Below are 21,407 nucleotides of genomic sequence, written 5' to 3'. Positions count from 1 at the left end.
CCTCATTCTTAATGGCTGCTGGATTAATGGTCAATGGTAATATATTTAACCAGTTCTCATTTGATGAAATATTTAGGTTGGTTCCCATTTTTTCCCTACTCTAAATGATGCTATGGTGGAGTTCTTATATAGTATTCTTATATACTAAGTGATGACATTTTTGTAGGATAGACTCCTAGGAGTAAAACTACTAGGTCAAAAGATATTCCCACTTTAAATTCTACTCCTAAAAGTTTGCTTGTAAAAAATTTCAGTTCCATTCTTTCCCTTGTCAGAAGAAAAAAAAAATTCAGCTATAGTCTATGGGAGTATCCATTTTTCATAGTCTCATTATTGTTAGATGTTATCTTTTTAAATATTAAAAAAATAAAAATTAACATTGAACTTATTTGCAACTCCATAAATTATCAGCTACTTAATGAAAAGGCACACACGTATTTCAGAATTGATTTTAATTTCTCCTTCCTATTTTATAGAATACAGGCAAGAATCCATACCTATTTTATAGAATACAGGCAAGAATCATTTAATATGTTTAACTGTGGCTATATTACTAACTTATTTTCTACCCTTACTATGTAACTTCAGTTCCTAATAAATAGCACATATGAAAAAATAATGTGTGGTACCTCTGTAAGTATGATATCAATATATGGAGTCCAGAATCTGCCAGACGCTGGAACTAGACATAGTTATTCATGTCTTCTGATGCTTGGCTGTTTATTTCTGAAAATTGGAAACTAATAGACAAGATTTATAATATTTTGGTTATGTAAATTTTACTCACCATAGAAATAGGTAGCATAAAAGGACTTTTAGGGAAGAAAATGTAATTACGTTTCTCTAAAGTTGTGCTTCTAGAAAGAGAAGATTCCAATGTCAAGATCAAATTTTTCCTTAAAAATGTTTTTTTCAACTTGCTTCCTTTTATGGGGGACCTACTTTCATGTATCCCATCTTGTCCTCTTTCTTGAATTCTTTTTTTGTTTTTCTGAAGGACGTCCTTGAGTCCTTATATAGTTTGGTAGGCAGAACAATGGCCTGCCAAAAATGTCCACATCCTAATTCCTGGAACCTGTAAATATGTCAGTTTTCCTGCCAAAAGGAACTTTGCTGGTGTTAGTCACACCAGCAAAATTAAAGATCTTGAGATGGGAAGATTATCCTGGATTATCTGGCTAGGTCCACTTAAAGATCCTTACAAATGAAAGGTGGAGGTAGGTCAGACTTGATAAAAGAAGGATTCAATCCACCGTTGCTGGCCTTGAAGATAGAAGGGGACCACTAATCAAGGAATGTAGCCAGCTTCTAGAAGCCAGAAAAGACAAATTGATTTTTCCTTAAAGCTTCCAGAAGGTATGTAATTCTGCCAACACCTTAATTTTAGCTCCTTGAGATCTATTTGGACTTCTGTGATAGTATTTTATAGAAGTAGGAAACTAATACATATAGGAACTAAATTTGCTTGTTTCTTTAATTTCCAAAGGTGTCTTTATCTTCGTTATTTGATAGTTTAACTAGATTCTAGTTAACTATAGAATTCCAGGTTCAAAATAATTTTCTCTCTGAACTTTGAAAACAACATTCCATTTTCTTCTAGGATGCTAATGAGATGTCTGATGCTAGTCTGATTCATACTCCTTTGTAATAACAAGTGTTTTCCCTCTCAAAGATTTTAAGGTTTTCTTTATGTCTTTTACGTTTAAAAGTGCCACAAACATGCGTCTAGTTATTGGCTTAACCTGCGTGGCATTTGGCCCTGCAGTATCAAGCTTTGAGTATTTTTCAGCATAGGAAAAATTTCTTCTGCTCATCGATTATGTTTTGTGATGTGTTTGTTCTGTCTCCAGAAACCTATTAGGTAGCTACTGACCTTTATGCTTGTTAATTTTTCTGTCATATTTTGATCTCTTTGTCTTTTGCTCTGTGTTTTGAAAGATGTCTTGAGTATTTTTCACACTGCTGTATTGGACTTTAGTTGTTATTAGGTTCTTCTGATTTTGTTTTTCATTTGGAAATTATATTTTTTTCCAATTTTCCAGAACTATTTCTTATTTTCCACTTACTGTTCCTAAAAAAAGAAAAAAAAAGGTTGTGCCATTCTCTTGAATCTCTCTGAGGATGCTAATTGGAATTAATAAAAAGTGTTTTTCTTAGTGACCTCTACTTACTTAGGATGGTTCTTCTAATGTGGCTGTTGACCAGCAGGATCAACTTTACCTGGGAACTTGTTAGACATATAAAATCTCGAGCCCCACCCTAGACTTACTGAATCAGAAACCGTGGGGATAGAGATCTGCAATCTGTGTTTTAACCATCCCTCTAGGCGATTTTGATGCATGCCAAAGTTTAAGAACCATGGATCTAGAATTTTTAACTTCTAATCTGCTAATGTCACCCTCTTTTGTTTTCTAGTGTAGTTATGGTTTTATTTAGTTTTAGACCATTTTGTTTCCTTGTCATTTCAATGGAATTTGGAAGAGAAGGGAGATAAACATATATGTTTAGGCAATCTTATTGAGATAAGAGCCAGAAATATGTTTTTTTCCCTAGTAATTTTGATGACGGCACTTAGTTACCCTAGAAAAAGGACCCTGTCTTCCTTAAGGAAGGAAACAGGGAAAATTCAATGGGTAGGAAGGTAGATACATTTGTAGGGGTGGACCTCTTTTAATTTGGTTATCATTGCAGCCAAAGCTTTGAGTCTTATAGACAATGTGAAGTAACTATGTAATAAGGGATCAAAGGATGAAAAAAAACAGTTAACTCATTTCCTGTTTAGAGAAAAAAAGTACAGCTCGCTGCCAGCACTCATTTATCTTTACATAAACATGCTCTTTGAGGCTGAACCAAATCTGACTGATTTTCAATGTGAAAATAAAACAGAAAAACTCTTCTTGGAGTTATTTCTAAACAGAACTAACATTAGAATTGTCTGAATCATCAGAATTGTCTATTTTAGAAAAATTGGATTCATCAAATGAATCTTTGGCCAACAACTGTTCGAGGATGATATTAACATCACACTTAGGAATGGTACGTTTTCTAGGATTTGACATTTTCAGTGATTGAGAATTACTATATTTTGTAAATTGAAATGCCACTACTAAAAACAGAATGCTGTAAATAGAATGATGTCTTTTGTTTCCAAAGTTGATATACTAGAATGATGTGAAAATAATAATAAAAGCAAGATGTTTCATGGAGTGACAAGATCTTATAAGTTAAGGTTGTAGGCCTAGGGGAAACAGGTCCAGGAAGTATTCATTTTACTTTTCATGTTGTACTTAGTAATATCTGAAGTGGATTGTGTAAGCCCCAGGGAGATTGGCAAGACAGTCCATTGGGATGTAGACAGAACATTTTTCTTTTCTATTTGAATTAATTTTTATCTTAATTTTTGTGTGTATATACCTTATATATGGTATTAGTATAGTAGCTCTAATATAATGTATAAACAAATATATTAACATTTTGAGGATGTATGCCCAAATACCTTTTAAAAAACTGATTGGGGTACATGATCAGAAAAGTTTGAATGTCACTGGTCTAGGCTAAATGAGTTTCTGGGCTGGACCGTATGCCCAGTTCTAAAGAAGACTACCTCGTGGATTGAGTTTTTTTTTTTTTTTTTGAGATAGGCTCTCACTCTGTTGCCCAGGCTGGAGTGCAGTGGTGTGATCTCAGCTCACTGCAACCTCTGCCTCCCGGGTTCAAGTGAATCTCACACCTCAGCCTCCTGAGCAGCTGGGATTACGGGTGCCCCCCACAATATCCAGCTAATTTTTGTATTTTTAGTAGAGACGGGGTTTCACCATGTTGGTCAGGCTGGTCTCAGACTCCTGACCTCAAGCAATCTGCCCACTTCTGCCTCCCAAAGTGTTGGAGTTACAGGCGTGAGCCACCGCGCCTGGCCTGCAGTGAGGTTTTAAAAGCATTATAGGAATAGGGTGTAGATTTTTCCTGCCTTTTCCTTGCCTTTTGTACTTTCCTTTGAGGATGTGGATGGGTAGTATTGCAGAGCAAAATCTGGGGATCATGTGTACTATGCATATAAATATTGCAACCAATAGTGTGCCTGAGCCAGTGCATACTGGCTTGTGAGAGCCGATTGTTAAATTTTCGGTGAATTTTGCAAACCAACTCATGTTGTTAGCTTGAAATAGGCCAATGATGGGAATATTTAAACCATGGAACTTGGTAAACACTGAAAATCATGCCCACTACCCCAAGCCAGTTGTTAGACATTTAATGGTACCAACTGATTGTATATATTGACAGCCTTATTTTTTGATTTTTCTTTTTTCTCTTTCTTAAAAACATCCTTATTATGGATCTCATTCTTTTACGGCATAAATTTGATGCACAGTAGGAAGAGCACTGAGACTGGGAGAGGGAAACTTAAAGACCATCAGAAACCATTGATAAGCTCTGTGAGATTCCTGAGTCAGTTCATTTGAATTCATTTTAGTTCAACAAACATTTATTGAGCACCTCTAACACTCATTGCCAGACACTGGGGGAATATAAAGAAAAATAAACATATACTGTGAAAGCTCATAGCCTGCTCAGATTACATTCACAAAAGTGTTTAGTATATATAAATATGTTGTATATTTATATAAGCATATGTCTGTGTGTATGTGTCTATATTTTTTTGGTATATAGTTGAAACTGGTTTAATAGTTTCTTTTGTGAGTAAGAAAGTTTAATTAAAGCAACATTTAATAAGGTTTTATTAAGATTGCTTCATAACAAAGTAGACACCAGTGTGCTCTTAAAGGTTTTATAATCTGATGAAGACAAAAGGAAGACGAATGTTTTAAAATGATGAGATATATTCAGTGTCACATATAGTAGCAAATCTGCCCAAGATGAGTAGCTTTTATTCCAGAGTAAAGCAGTATTGTTTTAAGTAGAGCATTTCCATGAACATAATTATATTTGATTCTCACAGAAACCTGTAATGCAGTCCATGTAGTAGTTATCAGTTTTACAGTCTTTATTGATTCTCCCCTAATATCCTTGCCACATTTCATCAGCAAACAAATATCCCTTTTTCTATCTCTGCAAAATTTTTCCAGTATGTATTGTTCTATTTCTACTGTTCCTATTTTAATTAGGGCACACATTAGTTTTTGGTCTTTCATTCATTTATGCCTGAAACAATTATAGAGTGCCTACTCTGTCCCAAGTACTGTGTTAGTTCTGAAGATACAAAAATGAATGAGACACAGAATCCCTGCCTTTGAGGAACTCATAGACTAGCATCCCACTGCAGTGACCTTTTACCTGCCTGTACTTACTTAAATCCTTCTAGTACATAATGCCAGACTTCTCTCACTATTGAAATCACATTACTCCCTTGCTCAGAGTCATAGCTGGATGCTTTTGCTGATATTCAATATCCTCTGCCATCTGGCTTCAATCTATCTTTCTGGGTTTATCTTTAGCTATTCTTCTAAATGGCTTCTATGTTCTAGCTAATCTGGGTTACTTGCCAAAGTCAGTCTAGGCTGGATATACTATTCTTGATAGCTTGCAGTCATTCTTCTGCTTGTCTACTGGAATGTTTGTTACCTTTCACCAGCTTTATGTGTCCTATCTTTCAGGCTTCCTTATATGGCTGTGCTGGTTATATCCTGTACAGGGTTGCTTGTTGAGAGGATTGAGTGATGATAGAAATGCAGGCTACCCTCCTCTTGATGTGTACCTCTTGTTCTCTTGTTTATGATCTGTCAAAAAAACAAAACAAAACTAAACAAAAGATGTGCACCCGTGGGCTGCTTTGTAATTCACACAAAGGCACTGTATGAGCTAGCCTTGCTCAGAAGGGTAGCTCATTGAAGTGTTCCCTGAATTCTGGCCAAGTGAGGGTCTTTTCTTTTTTTTTTTTCCTTACTCTATTACCCAGGCTAGAGTGCAGTGGCGTGATCTCGGCTCACTGCAACCTCCGCCTCCTGAATTCAAGTGATTATCCTGCCTCAGCCTCCCAAGTAGCTGGGACTACAGGCAAATACCACCATGCCCAGCTAATTTTTGTATTTTTTGTAGAGATGGGGTTTCATCATGTTGGCCAGGCTGGTCTCGAACTTCTGATCTCAGGTGATCTTCCCACCTCAGCCTCCCAAAGTGCTGGGATTGCAGGCGTGAGCCACTGCGCCTGGCCTGGCCCTTTCTTCATCTTTTGAAATCTAGTAACACTTTTGATTTGTATTATTATTGCATTCATGCAGCCACTCTGATAATTTTTATAATAGGAAATAATATAACTAACTTTCATGGAGCATTCATTATGTGTCAAGCACTGTTATATGTGCTTTCCATGGACTATTTTAATCCTCGTGACATGGTTCTTAGTTCATTTACTCTTCATAGCAACCTTGTGGGAATAAGTACTATTGTGATCGCCACTGTAGCTGAGGAAGCAGAAACACCTATAGGTTAAGTAATTTGCCTCAAGTCACCCAGAAAGCAAGTGGCAGAGCTAAGGTTCGAATGCCAACCTAGATCCTGTGCTCTTAACGTACTTGGTGTATTGCTCCTATTTTAGCTAGATTCTTTTTTTTTTTTTGAGAGAATCTTGCTCTGTCGCCCAGGCTGGAGTGCAGTGGCGCAATCTCAGCTCACTGCAAGCTCCGCCTCCTGGGTTCACGCCTTTCTCCTGCCTCAGCCTACCGAGTAGCCGGGACTACAGGGGCCTGCCACCACACCTGCCTCCCAAAGTGTTGGGATTACAGGCGTGAGCCACCGCGCCCGGCCTAGCTAGATTCTTATGATTAAGAACTAGGTTGTCTTTATTCTTGGCTACCCTCAGCAGCTAGCACAATGCCTTATGACTTAGGAAATACATGGTAAATATTTGCTATACGTATGATTGCACAGGCAGATTTGGAAATATTAAGTGTAAAGTTTCGTTTTGCTTTATTTTTTGTGAGAAGTGGTGTGGGAAGGAGGCGTTTGTTGCGACTTAGTGGCCTACACACTGTTCTTTTCCTGCTTCTTAAAAGATGATGTACAGTCATGCTTTATGATGGGGGTACCTTCTGAGAAATGCATCATTAGGCGACTTCATTTTGTATGAGCTGCATAGAGTGTGCTTAAACAAAGCGAGATAGTATAGCCTACTATATACCTAAGCTATATGGTATAACCGATTTGTCCTGGGCTATAAACCTGTATAGCATGTTACTGTACTGAATACTGTAGACATTTGTAACACAATGGAAAATATTTATGTATCTAAACAAAGACAAGGTACAGTAAAAATGCAGTATAAAAGATAAAAAATGGTGCCCCTACATAGGGCACTTATCATGATTGGAGCTTGCAGGACTGATAGTTGTTCTGGGTGAGTCAGTGAGTGAGTGGTGAGTGAATATGAAAGCCTAGGGCATTCCTGTACACTTTTGTACAAGTAGCAGCACAGTAGGTTTGTTTACACCAACATCACCATAAACACGTGAATCATGTGTTGTGCTGTGATGTTATGGTGGCTGTGCCATCACTAGGCAATGGGTATCTTTTAGCTCCATTATAATCTTATGTCACCACTGTCGTATATGCAGTCCATTGTTGACTGAAATGCTGTTATGGGGTATATGTCTGTATTGCATGATTCTACTTGGCCCTCTTCTTGTTTTATACTCTACCTAGTGATGTCAGCTTTTCCTACTGCTCTGGTTACTACTCATGTGCCTTTACTCCAAATGCATCACCAGCCTGCAAATCTCTCTTAGGCACCAGTCTGGTCTGTCTGGTTTTCTACTGTAGATGTCTACTTTAATGCTTTATAAGCATTTCAAACTCAACATGTGTAAAACCAAACTCTTCATCCCTGTAACTGTCTTTGTCTCATGGAAGTCTGTCTACCTATCTATGTTTTTTAGTGGAATATAGCTGAAAGAGTCATACAGTTATCTTCCATTCCCAAATCAATTACCTGTTCCTGTTGCTTCTGCCACTTAAAGTTTTATACACCGTGTCCTCTTATTTCGTTCCCTAATGCTACTGCTTTATTTGAATCCATATTGTGGATCTTCTGTGAAGACTTGTCTTACTATTATTCCAGCATTAGGTTATTCTTGTTCTCTATTTTCTCTGCTCTGATACCTTGAGGAAAAATGAACACTTCCTACATTATTGTATAAAGTTTGTTTACTATCTCCTCTGCTAGTGTGTGAACCTTTAGGGGACAATAGTTTTGGTTTTATTCCTTTATTATCTTCGGTGCCTTGTCCAGTAATGGAACATAGTAGGTTCTTGATAAATGTTGGTAGTGACTGTGGAGCATGTTAAGTGAAGAGTGGCCACAAATGAATGAATGAGTGAGTAAAGAAATAAATAAAATATACACAGCAAATTCCAAGTGTTGGATAAGGTGCCTATAGTTTGTTCAATACATATTATGCTTTTTTTTTTTCCCCCAGAGCTGATGGAAATGATGAAAATCGAACTGAGATAATGTATATGAAGTGCTTAGCACAGTGGCTGACCTATTATCAGTTTGAAATAAGTTTTTAGTATTGCTAGCTAAATAAAAGCTTTTTGTAAGTAATATTTCAAAATAAATCAGTGCACATCTTATGTACTCGAATCTTTTTTCTTTTTTTTGAGACAGAGTCTTACTGTGTTGCCCAGGCTGGAGTGCAAGTAGTACGATCTTGACTCACTGTAACGTCTGTCTCCCGGGTTCAGGCGATTCTGGTGCCTCAGCCTCCTGAGAAGCTGGGAGTACGGGTGTGTGCCACCACGTTTGGCTAATTTTTTGTATTTTTTTAGAGACAAGCTTTTGCCATGTTTGCCAGGCTGGTCTTGAACTCCTGGCATCAAGAGATCTGCCCGCCTTGGCCTCCCAAAGTGCTGGGATTACAGGTGTAAGCTACTGTGCCTGGCCTACTCGATTCTTTTTTTTTTTTTTTTTTTTTTTGAGAGACAGAGTCTTGCTCTGTTGCCCAGGCTGGAATACAGTGGCCTGGTCTTAGCTCACTGCAATCTCTGCCTCCCGGGTTTAGGTGATTCTCCTGCCTTAGCCTTCTGAGTAGATGGGATTACAGGCACATGCCCAGCTAATTTTTGTATTTTTAGTGAGATGGGGCTTCATCATCTTGGCCAGGCTGGTCTTGAACTCCTGACCTCAGGTTGTCCGCCTACCTCGGCCTCTCAAAGTGCTGGGATTACAGGAGTGAGCCACTGCGCTCGGCTGGCCTACTCGATTCTTTTAGCAAAACTTATTTTACATTTTTACTTATTTTCCATTGCTACAAGGAATCATTAACCAGAATTTTAATTGGACTTAAAGATGGGAGAGAAAGCAGTCTTATCTTCAAAGAGTTTATGTTTCTTCTGTTATTTCTTTTTTATTGGTTTATCTCAAAGTATTTATTTTTTTCTCATGATCACATAATATCTTAGCACTTACTCTTCCTAGATGTACTACTTTTTCCACAAATTATTATGAGTGATTATTTAAACATAATTAAGTTTATCTTTAGCCCTTTGAAGTTCTGTAATCATGTTAGAACAAACTAACAAATTTTAGTTCAAGATTTAGGTTTTGATTTTTGAAAAGTTCAACAGTCTTAAGTCAAAATGTATTTTGCAACACCATTTATAACACTATGATTTTCTTCATTAATAAATATGTATATAGTAGTTAATAGTCCAGCCTTTTGGTGTGAGATACACCTGGGCTTGATTCTGGCTTTGCCTCTTGCAAACTCTGCGACTTTTGCCTGTACCTACCTAATAACGTTGTTGTGAATATTAAAGGAAATAACGCATGTAAAGCACTTAGCACAGTGTCTGGCATACAGTAAATGCTAATAAGAGTTGTTCTTATTAGCTGCATGTTATTATAATCTGGAATGTTAGTTGTGTGAATTTGGAGTAAATATGAATGAAAATATGTTTCTCACAATTACATATGGGAAATCCTGATGTATACTACTTAGTTCAAGTTTATAAGGTTGGGGGTACATCTTTTCTTTGATACATGTGTTGTAAAGGGATTATGCTATATTAAATTAACCAATTCTTAATGCTTTTATTATAGCTTGGATGTATATACAATACATAACATTTCTTATGAAAAAAATTTTGTTTCAGTATTGTGGTTAGCCGTTTTGGAGGAAAGCTATGCTATTTTTCTTTAAAGTATAGTTATTTTAAAGCTAGAGCAGAAACTAGGGCAAAAGGTCAGATTCAGAAGGAACAATTGCAAAATCATTGTTTTTTGCTTTTTTTTTTTTTTTGAGATGGAGTCTCACTCTGTTGCCCAGGCTGGAATGCGGTGGCGTGATCTCTCCACTGCAAGCTCTGCCTCCTGGGTTCACACCATTCTCCTGCCTCAGCCTCCCAAGTAGCTGGGACTACAGGCGCCCGCCACCACACCCTGCTAATTTTTTATCTTTTTTAGTAGAGACGGGGTTTCACCGTGTTTGCCAGGATGGTCTTGATCTCCTGACCTTGTGATCCGCCCGCCTCAGCCTCCCAAAGTGCTGGGATTATAGTCGTGAGCCACTGCTCCCAGCCTAGTTTTTGCTTTTTGCTTGTCATTTCAAAGGTAATTCTTGGTAAGAGATGTGTTTTCTATTTGTAAGTACATTTGAATTCACACATTTCATATTCACTGAGAGAGGGGCTCAGAAACTATATTTGTAATTATAAAGCAAAACTCTTTAGTAAAACTAAGAATATTTGCAGAATAAGAAATGGGAATACTCATTATAATTAAGTTTCTCGTGAATATTTGATAATTGTGACATCTACACACACACTTTCATACATTCATTTACCAAATGTTTGCTAATGGCCTGTCATTGCTGAGGTGCTCTGATTGGCATGGGGGATATAAAATGGAAAGAGCCCTGCCCTTGTCCTTTTCTTCATTTATTTTTAGAGACAGTGTCTTGTTCTGTGGCCAGGCTGGAGTGCAGTGGCATGATTATAGCTCACTGCAGCCTTGAACCCTTGGGCTCAAGCAATCCTCCTGCTTCAGCCTCCTGAGTAGCTGGGACTATAGGTATGTGCCACCATGCCTGGCTAATTTTTTATTTTTGGCAGAGACAGGATCTCACTATGTTGCCCAGGCTGATCTGAAACTCTTGGGCTTAAGTCATCTTCCTGCCTTAGCCTCACAAAGTGCTGGGATTACAGGTATGTGCCGTCAGGCCTAGCTTTATCTTAGTTGATGTATAGCCTAGAGACTATTTGGGAGATTGTTGTTTCCAGTTTGCTCCAGGCTCTCTAAATGACTCGATGATTGCTTAACTATCTCCAGTCTACTTGTCATTTACCACAGATGCTCTTCCAAATAGTTCCAACTTTTATCAGGTCCTCTATCCAATTCCAGTTTCCTTATTCCTAGCACATGGTCTTGATTCCTATTGTGTCCAGAATTGGTGGGTTCTTGGTCTCGCTGACTTCAAGAATGAAGCCGTGGACCCTTGTGGTGAGTTTACAGTTCTTAAAGATGGTGTGTCCGGAGTTTGTTCCTTCAGATGTTCAGTTGTGTTTGGAGCTTCTTCCTTCTGGTGGGTTCCTGGTCTCGCTGACGGGAATGAAGCTGCAGACCTTCACCGTGAGTGTTACAGCTCTTAAAGGCGGCGCGTCTGGAGTTGTTCATTCCTCCCGGTGGGTGGGTTCGTGGTCTCGCTGGCTTCAGGAGTGAAGCTGCAGACCTTTGCTGTGAGTGTTACAGCTCTTAAAGGCAGTGTGGACCCAAAGAGTGAGCAGCAGCAAGATTTATTGTAAAGAGCGAAAGAATAAAGCTTCCACAGTGTGGAAGGAGACGCGAGCGGGTTGCCCTTGCCTGGCTTGGGCAGCCTGCTTTTATTCCCTTATCTGACCGCACGCACGTCCTGCTGATTGGTCCATTTTGACAGAGTTCTGATTGGTACGTTTACAATCCTTTAGCTAGACACAGAGTGCTAGACAGAAAAGTTCTCCAAGTCCCCACTAGATTAGCTAGATACAGAGTACTGATTGGTGTATTTACAAACCTTGAGCTAGACCCAGAGTACTGATTGGTGTATTTACAAACCCTGAGCTAGACACAGAGTGCTGATTGGTGTGTTTACAATCCTTTAGCTAGACATAAAGGTTCTCCAAGTCCCCACTAGACTCAGGAGCCCAGTTGGCTTCACCTAGTGGATCCTGCACCGGGGCCACGGGTGGAGCTGCTTGCCATTCCCGCGCCATGCATCCGTACTCCTCAGCCCCGGGCGGCTGATGGGACCAAGCGCCACAGAGCAGGGAGCAGCGCTCGTTGGGGAGGCTTGGGCTGCGGGAAGCCCACCGCCAGGGGGGTGGTTTGGGCATGGCGAGCTGCAGGTCCCGAGCCCTGCCCCGCGGGGAGGCGGCTGAGGCTTGGCGAGAATTCAAGTGTGGTGTATGCGGGCAGGCAGTGCTGGGGGACCTGGTGCAACCTCTGCAGCTGCTGGCCCGGATGCTAAGCCCCTCACTGCCCTGGGCCAGCGGCGCCGGCTGGCCATTCCGAGAGTGATGTTGCTACTACATCAGTTTCCTTACTTAGGTATGCCACTGGTTATTGGGTTTTCCCACGAGTCTGAGTAAGGACTCCAAGAGCTATACCTGCTCTCTCTGTGACATATAGAGAGAAGTTTTGTCCTGTGGGAAGGCTTAAAGCTGGAGCTTGTACTAGGGCCTGCTTTAAAGTTTTGAAGGCTGTTTCTGCCTCTGTTTCCCCTTCTATTAGATGAGTATTTGCCCTCTGGGTTTTCTTGATTAGAGTACAGAGGGGCCTGGCTATCTCGCTGTATCTGGGGATCCATAGTCGGCAAAAGCCGGTAATTCCAGGAACCCCTGCAACTGTTTTAATATCTTAGGGCGAGGATAAGCCAGTATAGACTGTATTCGTTCCTTGCTGAGGGCCCTGGTCCCTCTGGCTAAGATTAGGCCTAAATATTTGACCTGTTGTAGGCAAAGCTGGGCCTTCGACCTAGACACCATGTATCCTTGATTAGCTAGAAAGTTCAAGAGATCTAGCGTAACCTGCTGGCATGAGGCTTCTGAACTGGTAGGCAAAAGTAAATCATCCACATACTGAAGGACCAGAGTGTCTGGACTTCAGAATTGGCCTAGATCTTGGGCCAGTGCCTGACCAAACAGATGAGGGCTATCCCTAAACCCTTGGGGAAAGACTGTCCATGTAAGTTGGGACGTGTGGTCTGTGTGATCCTCAAAGGCAAAGAGAAACTGGGAGTCATAGTGCAGGGGAATACAGAAAAAGGCATCCTTGAGGTCCAGAACAGTGAACCATTCTGCTTCCTGTGGTATTTGAGAGAGCAAGGTATAGGGGTTGGGTACAACTGGATATAGAGGAATTAATGCCTCATTGATGAGTCTAAGATCCTACACTAGTCTCCACTGACCGTTTGGTTTTTGTACTTCTAGAATTGGGGTGTTGCAGGGACTGCTGCATTTCCTTACTAAACCTTGAGCTTTTTAATGTTTAACAATATTCTGTAATCCTTTATGAGCTTCAGGCCTTTAAGGGATATTGCCTTTGATAAGGAAAAGTGGTGGGATCTTTTAACCTAATTTGGACTGGGTGGGCATTTTTTGCCCTTCCAAATTGTCCTTCCAATGCCCAGACTTCAGGGTTGATTCCTTCCTCAAGTAGGGGACAACAAATGGGTAACTTGTTCCCCATATTCATGCAGATAATAGCTCCAGCCTTGGCTAATATATCTCGCCCTAATAAGGGTGTGGGACTTTCAGGCATAACAAGAAAGGCGTGTGAAAAGAGCAAAGTCTCCCAATTACAGCTGAGGGGGTGGGAGAAATACCTGGTTACAGGCTGTCCCAGGATTCCTCGGATGGTAACGGACCTTGAGGACAGTCGTCCATGACAGGAGATTAACACTGAGAAAACCGCACCAGTATCAGGAGGAAGTCAATTTCCTGGCCCTCAATGGTTAAATGTACCCGGGGCTCAGTGAGGGTGATGACAAGAGCTGGTGCTTGCCCTGGGTACCCTCAGTCCTGTTGTTGGATCATCTGGTTGGGGGCTTCTGACCCAGAGAACCTTCATCCTCTGGGGCAGTGCACTTTCCAGTAACTGCCTTGGCACAGGGGACATGGACAAGGGGGCAGCTTGTTTCTCATTGGACAGTCTTTTTAAAAGTGTCCTAGTAAACCACACTGATGACAAAGCCTACTGGGTGACTGGCCTGCTCCATTTTCTGTCCTCTCTGAACCACCAAGGTTTGTTTGTCTGAGGGCCATGAGTAAGGCTGTGGCCTTTCTCTGATCTCGCTTTTCCTTTTGGGCCGTTCCTCTTGGTCCCTATTACAGAACACTGAGCTTGCCAGGTTTAATAATGCCTCCAAATTGTGTTCAGGGCCCAGGGCTTGTTTTTGGAGCTTTATCCTGATATCTGTGGCTGATTGGGTAATAAACTTATCTTTTAGAATCAGTTGATCCTCAAGTGATTTGGGTGACAGGGGAGTATATTTTCTTAAGGCCTCCCGTAGCTGCTCGAGGAAGGCAGAAGGATTTTCTTCCTTTCCCTGAGTTATGGTGGACATCACTGAATAATTCATGGGCTTTTTTCTAATTCTCCTTAGTCCTTCTAGAACACAGGTCAACAGATGCTTATGACTCCAGTCCCCGTGATCTGAGTCAAGGTCCTAGTGGGGATCCATACTGGGGATGGCTTGCTGACCGGTAGGAAATTTGTCCCTTTCTTCAGCTGTCATTCTGTCATTTACTTGACTAAGATACCAGGTATCTCCAAACTCTTGGGCTGCAGCCAAAGCCTCATTCTTTTCATTAAAGGCCAGGGTTTGATCTAACAATAGCATGACATCCCTCCAAGTGAGGTCGAAGGTTTGCCGTAGACCCTGTAGGACATCTATGTACCTATCAGAATCATCTGAAAACTTCCCCAGGTCTGCCTTGATCTGCTTTAACTCAGAGAGGGAGAAAGGGACATGTACCCAGGTTGGGCCAAATTCCCCTCTCCCTAGAGCTTGAAGGGGACATAACCGATAATCTGTGGGTTTTTGTGGTCCTTTGGAGATTTCTTTGCTTATTTCTTTCTGGGCAGAGGAGATTACAGGAGGATTATCATTAATAGGAAGGGGAGCTATAGGGAGGCTAGGATATGGGGGTAAGCTGAGATGTCCTCCTGTGGGATGTAAATTGCAAGGTTTGCATAGATGTGTATTCTCCCTCAATGAAAAGAAAGCTTGGACATAAGGTGTTTCACTCCATTTGGCTTCCCTCTTACAGAAAAAGTCAAGCTGCAGGATAGTATTGTAATTTGTACTTCCCTCAGGTGGCCATTTTTCCCCATCAGAGAGAGAATATTGGGGCCAAGCCGTAGTGCAGAAAAAAATGAGCCACCTCTTTTTCAGGGTTTGTGGGTCAAAGTGGTCCCAATGACTTATGATGCATTTCAAGGGTGAACTTGTTGATGCCTGAGTGTTTCCCATCTGAAAGACAAAACCACCCACAGTTTTGGTTTGTTTTGTTTCTCCCCCTGCCCAAGAACCCGCAATGGTCCCTGGACCCTGCTGATCAGAATAGTTGTGCTCACTGACACAGCAGCAGAAACACTAATTTTCCTCCCAGTCCACATGGAGGACCGAGGAAGGTCGGATTTAGTGACCCTTACCGACACATTCTCGAAAACCTGCACCCTTGCCTGTCCACCCAGACCACATGGAGGACTGGACTCAGAAAAATCGGATTTAGTGGCCCTTACCGACACATTCTCAAAAACCTGTTAGAGTCCTAAGCAGGTTTTTTGGGACTTTACTCCCATCCTATAAAGATACCCCAAAATGAAGTGTAGGGCCATACCCTGAGGGAGGGAAGGGATCTCCAGAGGTGGAAGAGTGACACCTTTTGTCCTCACTTATGTGAATAGGAAGGATACAATTGCTGAGGCTCCCCATATCCTAGCTTCAGGAATAGCTTTTGTTAGTCCTATTAGTCTGAGGAGGGATCCTAAAATTCCAGGTAGTCCCTACTATGACGGGGCTTTGGGCAAAAAATATGTCTTTCTTATTGGTGAGCCCAGGTGCCTAAAGAAGGTAACAGAGTCTTGAAGTTTATACTAGATGTCATTTTTATAGGAGAAACTAGAAAAGCACCAGAGACAGGGAGCGATTTTTAGAAGTGGGACTAACCTGAGAGAAGAGAGGTAAGAGGAAGTTTGTCTGGCAGGCATTAGGACCCAGGGGGCAAGGGTCAGGGTAGATAGAACAGATGGGCTAGTCTTGCTTGGGTGACATGCCTTTGAGAGTTCCACTCACGGCCACAGGTTCAACAGACTTGTTGTTGGGACCCCAGAGCTGCATGACTTTCCTCTCAGTCGATCCTCAGCTCAGCCCAGAAGTACAGGAAAAGTGGAAGCTGGTTCTAGGCAAACCAATGCTCCCAACTCCGAAGAGTTGGGGGTTGTTAGAGAGCCCTTTCCCAGAAAGCCTCACACCCGTGTCTCAAGTCCAGTGGCCACGCTAGTCGCTTTTAACTGACTGACAGGTGCCCGGTATTTAGTCCCTGAATTCTAAGGAAAAATAGGACAGAATAGCAAGCGAAAGGGGTCCGTTGGTGCTCACTGCTCGGCGATAGTCGATGTCCCACTGCTTGGCAATAGGTGAAAGTCTCACTGCGTGGTGATAGGTGAAAAGTCCCTTCATGCTTGCCAAAATGTGTCTGGAATTGGTGGGTTCTTGGTCTCGCTGACTTCAAGAACCAAGCCGCGGACCCTCGCGGTGAGTGTTACAGTTCTTAAAGGTGGTGTGTCTGGAGTTTGTTCCTTCACATGTTCAGATGTTTCTGGAGCTTCTTCCTTCTGGTGGATTCATGGTCTTGCTGGCTCGCGAGTGCCGTGCGGAGCCCCGGTTCCTGCCCGCGCCTCTCCCTCCACATCTCCCCAGCAAGCAGAGGGAGCAAGCAGAGGGAGCCAGCTCCGGCCTTGGCCAGCCCAGAGAGGGGCTCCCACAGTGCAGTGGCGGGCTGAAGGGCTCCTCAAGCACCGCCAGAGTGGATGTCGAGGCCGAGGAGGTACCGAGAGTGAGGGCTGCTAGCACATTGTCACCTCTCACTATTCCATATGAAAAATGGACTTTTCATTGGTAACTTATCTGGAGGCTTTTCACTCACAGGTTTGGTAGCTGGCCTGAAATGACGTGAAGGCTTAGTTCAGGTAGGATTGTTGATTATGGTGCTTTTGCGTGGCTGTTCCTTGTTGCATAGCCTTCCTCAGCATGGCAGCCTCAGTATAACTGGACTTACTTGGTGACTGAGAGTCCTAAAAGTTAGTGTCCCAGTGAATAAGGAGGAAGCTGTATGGCCTTTTGTGACCTTGCCTTGGTAGTCAGGCTGGATTAGTGGTTGGAGTAGTTACGTGCCTTCCCACATTCAAGGGGAGGAGACAGACCTCCCTTTTGATGGGAGGGGTATCAAAAGCCTTGAAACCTTAACATCATCTTTGTCTTTCATCTCTTTCATCTCACCCACTCTACTTCTATATATCAACCACTAAGTGGTTTTTTATTTGAGAAGTACCTCTTTCTCTCCACTATCGTGAACCTAGCTAAGAATTTTATCATCTTTCACTTAAGAGTTTTCCATAACCTCTTAATTGGTCTGTTTAAACTCATCCACCTTGAATTAAATAATGGTTCTTCATATTGATTGTAGGGTGGTTCTTATGGCCTACAGGCCTCTGCTGAGATTGCTTGGCTTGGTCTTTTTTTTTTTTCTTTGTGATGGAGTCTCACTCTGTGGCCCAGGCTAGAGTGCAGTGGCCTGCTCTTGGCTCACTGCAACCTCTACCTCCCAGTTTCAAGCGATTCCCCTGCCTCATCTTCCCAAATGGCTGGGATTACAGGTGCCAGCCACCACACCTAGCTAATTTTTGTGTTTTTTAGTAAAGACGAGGTTTTGCCATGTTGGCCAGGCTGGTCTCAAACTCCTGACCTCGTGATCCACCCACCTCGGCCTCTCAAAGTGCTGGGATTACAGGCGTGAGCCACCGCGCCTGGCTGCTTGGCTTAGTTCTTAAAGTTGGGTTCTGCCTAACTTTGCACTCTGTACTTGATTTTGTTGGTACTGCTCCTTTACTCTGTCTTCCTTGCCTTCTTTGCCTAGATCCTACCATCCTTCAGGTCTTGGATTGGATGTCACTTCCTCTGTGGAGCCACCTTAGTGGTTTCAAGTAATGTCATTTCCTCCTCTATTGGTTCTTATGTTTATCTTATGCCATTAGAGTGAGCATGACTTTCACAAGGTCAGGGACTGCGTCTTAAATCATCTGCCACTATTGCCTGGCCAATTGTTACATACTCAGTAAATGCTAAGTGATTGAAAACGGATTACACTTTGGCGGAATTCTCCAAAGTTTTGAATGCGTTACTGGGTTTTCTAAAATGTCCATAAGATTACCAAGGAATCATTTTGACTTGGGAGAACTATGTTTAGAGAAGGTTTTAGGTAAGGGAGTTTATATCTTGTGCTTCAACATTTTTATTTCAGTTTAAACAAAAAACTTGTTTGAAATCTTATTCTATTGTGCCAGAAAATTTAGGAAAGTGGGCAAGTATTAGATTTAAAACAAGCTTTGATAAGATTAAAGGCTCTGAGAATCAGAACAGTTTTGTTTTCGGTTGTGGCATTTTAAAGCTTTAATTTTGGCTGTGAAATATTTCACACGACAGATTTTGTTCCAGCCTGTTTCTTTCCGGTCAGGAATGTGTGATGGTTCACTTTTGGCAGTTGCACTATGTGAAAGGGCTTGGGTCAGCACCACTGTGCAGAAAAGGGTCAATGAGCGTTCAGATGAAAGGGAAAACACTTTTAAAGAGCCTTTGTATGTTGCTGATGTAATAAGACAAAACTTATTATAAGCTTGAAACTCTCACCATGTTCTTGCTTTCTCCTTCATCTCTCAAATGCTTTGCCAAATTAACCACATCAACTAATTTTACAGAAAATGAATTGCTGAAGAAGCTTCTTCAGAAAGTCTCTGTCTCTTGTCTTCCAAAAGGACATAAGTCTCCTTTGTACTTCTGTGAAAATCTTAAATGGCCGCTTAAAGAGAGCAGGCAGCTTGTTGTACTTCAGTGAGTGATAAAGTACAACCGCCTATTTTTCAGTTGAGTTGGGGGGAAGAACTGTATCCTACTGTTGCTTCAAGATATGATTTTATTATTGTCAGGACAGATAACAAGCTAGAATTTTCTCAGAGCAATAACTGACAAGTTAGATTACTGTCTGTGGCTCTTAAACAATGTAACATTCTTGAATTAAGGGAGAAAAGTACTCAGGTAGTCTTTGAAGGAAGTCTAGATTCTGTGCATGGCTATAGGGTTGCCCTCTGTTTCAATTTTTTCTGAGTAGATAAGGAAGTGTAAGCCTTCTCCAAACCCTGGAAAAGCCTTTGCTCTCAAATTTGTGCTGGCATGTTATCTGGAGTGTGATGGGGCCCTTTGCCAGTCACCATGGAAACTGATGAAGGTTCTAGTTCTGTCCTTTGGGCTATTTGGGGTGGCTTAAATAAAGGATGACCAATGTGTCTAATCCTATTCTTCACATACGCATTTTCTTTAAAAATGATTAAAAATACAGCTTACTTAAGGAGGAATAGGATATCTGTATCGTGTTTCTATTAGGCTGTTTAAAACATTGTGTGCAGCTGAAGGGTATCCTGGCCAAGAAACGTTAATGAAAACTGTCATTCTGGATAGGCATAATTCCACTGGTTTCTGATGTTGTCTGTTAGTCCCCAAGCTGATATATGCAACAGAATAACAAATGCTAATTTTCCATTTACCTACTTAGTGATGGAAAGGAACTTGTCATAGAGATTAAGACATGGGTAGTATTTTAGTATGTCATTGCCAAGTGAAATGTGGTTTCAGTGGTGGTGTCAGATATAAAACTTAAAAGCATCTGTGAGCAATTAAGGCATTAATTATTCTGATTTTGCAGACATCTCATAGTACATCTTCCAAAATGACCAATCCATAGCTAAAGTTAGGGGAAAGAAGTCTCATGGTAATCTTTAGTGTCCATATTTTGGCAGTCCCTCCTATTCTCTTAGTGGAGCACAGAGGAGGAAGATCTGAGCAGAAACTATTAATATCTAGGGTGTTACCTGGTGCTGATAGAAGAATATTTCATAATTAGTTAATTTAAAAAATTGTGGTGAAATTCATATTGATAGAGTTTTGGATTGTGAGCCACACTGATTACATTGTGAAGGATTTGTGCCATTTTCAAGGTCTGACCCTGATTGAAAAGGCAAAATGGGAACTTAAGATGATTGAGGCTTGCCTCTTGGTTGTTTCAAATGACATGCTTTCCTTTAATGTCCGATAAAGGCTATTTATATGAAATGAAAATCAAGGATATAATACTCAGTGCTTCTACAAATAAAATTTTATTAATTAATTCAGTGTTTTACTGAGTACTTTACATGTGCTGTGCACTCTTTTTAGTCCTAAAGATATAGTGGTAAAATGTGTAAGTTTCTATTCTTAAGGAGTTTATAGTGTATTGGAAGGGACATAATAAACATATACTTTTAGGTAGTTATAATGGTTACAAAAATTAATAAAACAGTGTAAGGATGTAGAAAGTGATGGGAGGTCTGGGTGCTGTGGCTCACGCCTTTAATCCCAGCAACTTAGGAGGCTGAACTGGGAGAATTACTTCAGGCCTGGACTTTGAGACCAGCTTGAGCAACATAGTGAGATCCCTGTTTCTACAACAACAATTAGCTGGGCATGGTGGCGTACAGTTGTAGTCCCAGCTACTTAGAAGGCTGAGGCAGATCACTTGAGCCCAGGAGTTCGAGGCTGCAGTGAGCTATGATCACACCACTGTGCTCCAGCCTGGGCAACAGAGTGAGACCCCCATCTCTAAAATATAAAAAATAAAATAAAAAGAAAGTGATAAAAAAAAAGAAAGTGCAATTTTAGATAAGGATGTCAGGGAAGAGATCTCTGAAGACATGACGTTTGAGCAGAGGTCTGAATGAATTGAGTAATTGCACCACAGGAAGAGCAAAAGCCCTGAGGTAGAATCAACTTGGATTATTTGAAGTGTTTTTATAAATGGGAGGAAAGCTTCATGAACAGAATAAACAGGAAGAAGGTCCATGTGATTAGAGTGGACTAGGGGAAAGGTAGATAGAGGCATGTCATGCAGAGCCTCATAAGCCATGGTGGAAATTTGGATTTTTTTCTGGTACAGTGTAGTGGGTTTTTCACCAGGGCAGTGACAGTCTAATTTACTCCTTAAAAATATCTGGCTGTAATGTAGAGAATAGAGTATAGGAGAATAAAAATAGAACAAGACGACTACCTTGTAGCTAATGCCACTGTGTAAGCTAAAGTTGATAGCTTGGACTATGGTGGTAGAGGTAG

The 21,407-nt window shown here is 41.2% G+C and overlaps 1 protein-coding gene across 16 annotated transcripts in view; it reads left to right on the top strand.

Annotated features, from left to right (window-relative positions):
* The window catches only part of NUBPL (nucleotide binding protein like), a 445,280-nt gene that overhangs the window by 4,182 nt on the left and 419,691 nt on the right, over positions 1 to 21,407 (top strand). The gene's annotated exons all lie outside the window — the stretch shown is intronic.

This window comes from Papio anubis, chromosome 7 (assembly GCF_008728515.1).
Source record: "Papio anubis isolate 15944 chromosome 7, Panubis1.0, whole genome shotgun sequence".
Taxonomy (NCBI): domain Eukaryota; kingdom Metazoa; phylum Chordata; class Mammalia; order Primates; family Cercopithecidae; genus Papio; species Papio anubis.
The sequence above is the reverse complement of the archived record's forward strand: the minus strand, read 5'-3'. Positions and strand labels throughout refer to the sequence as shown.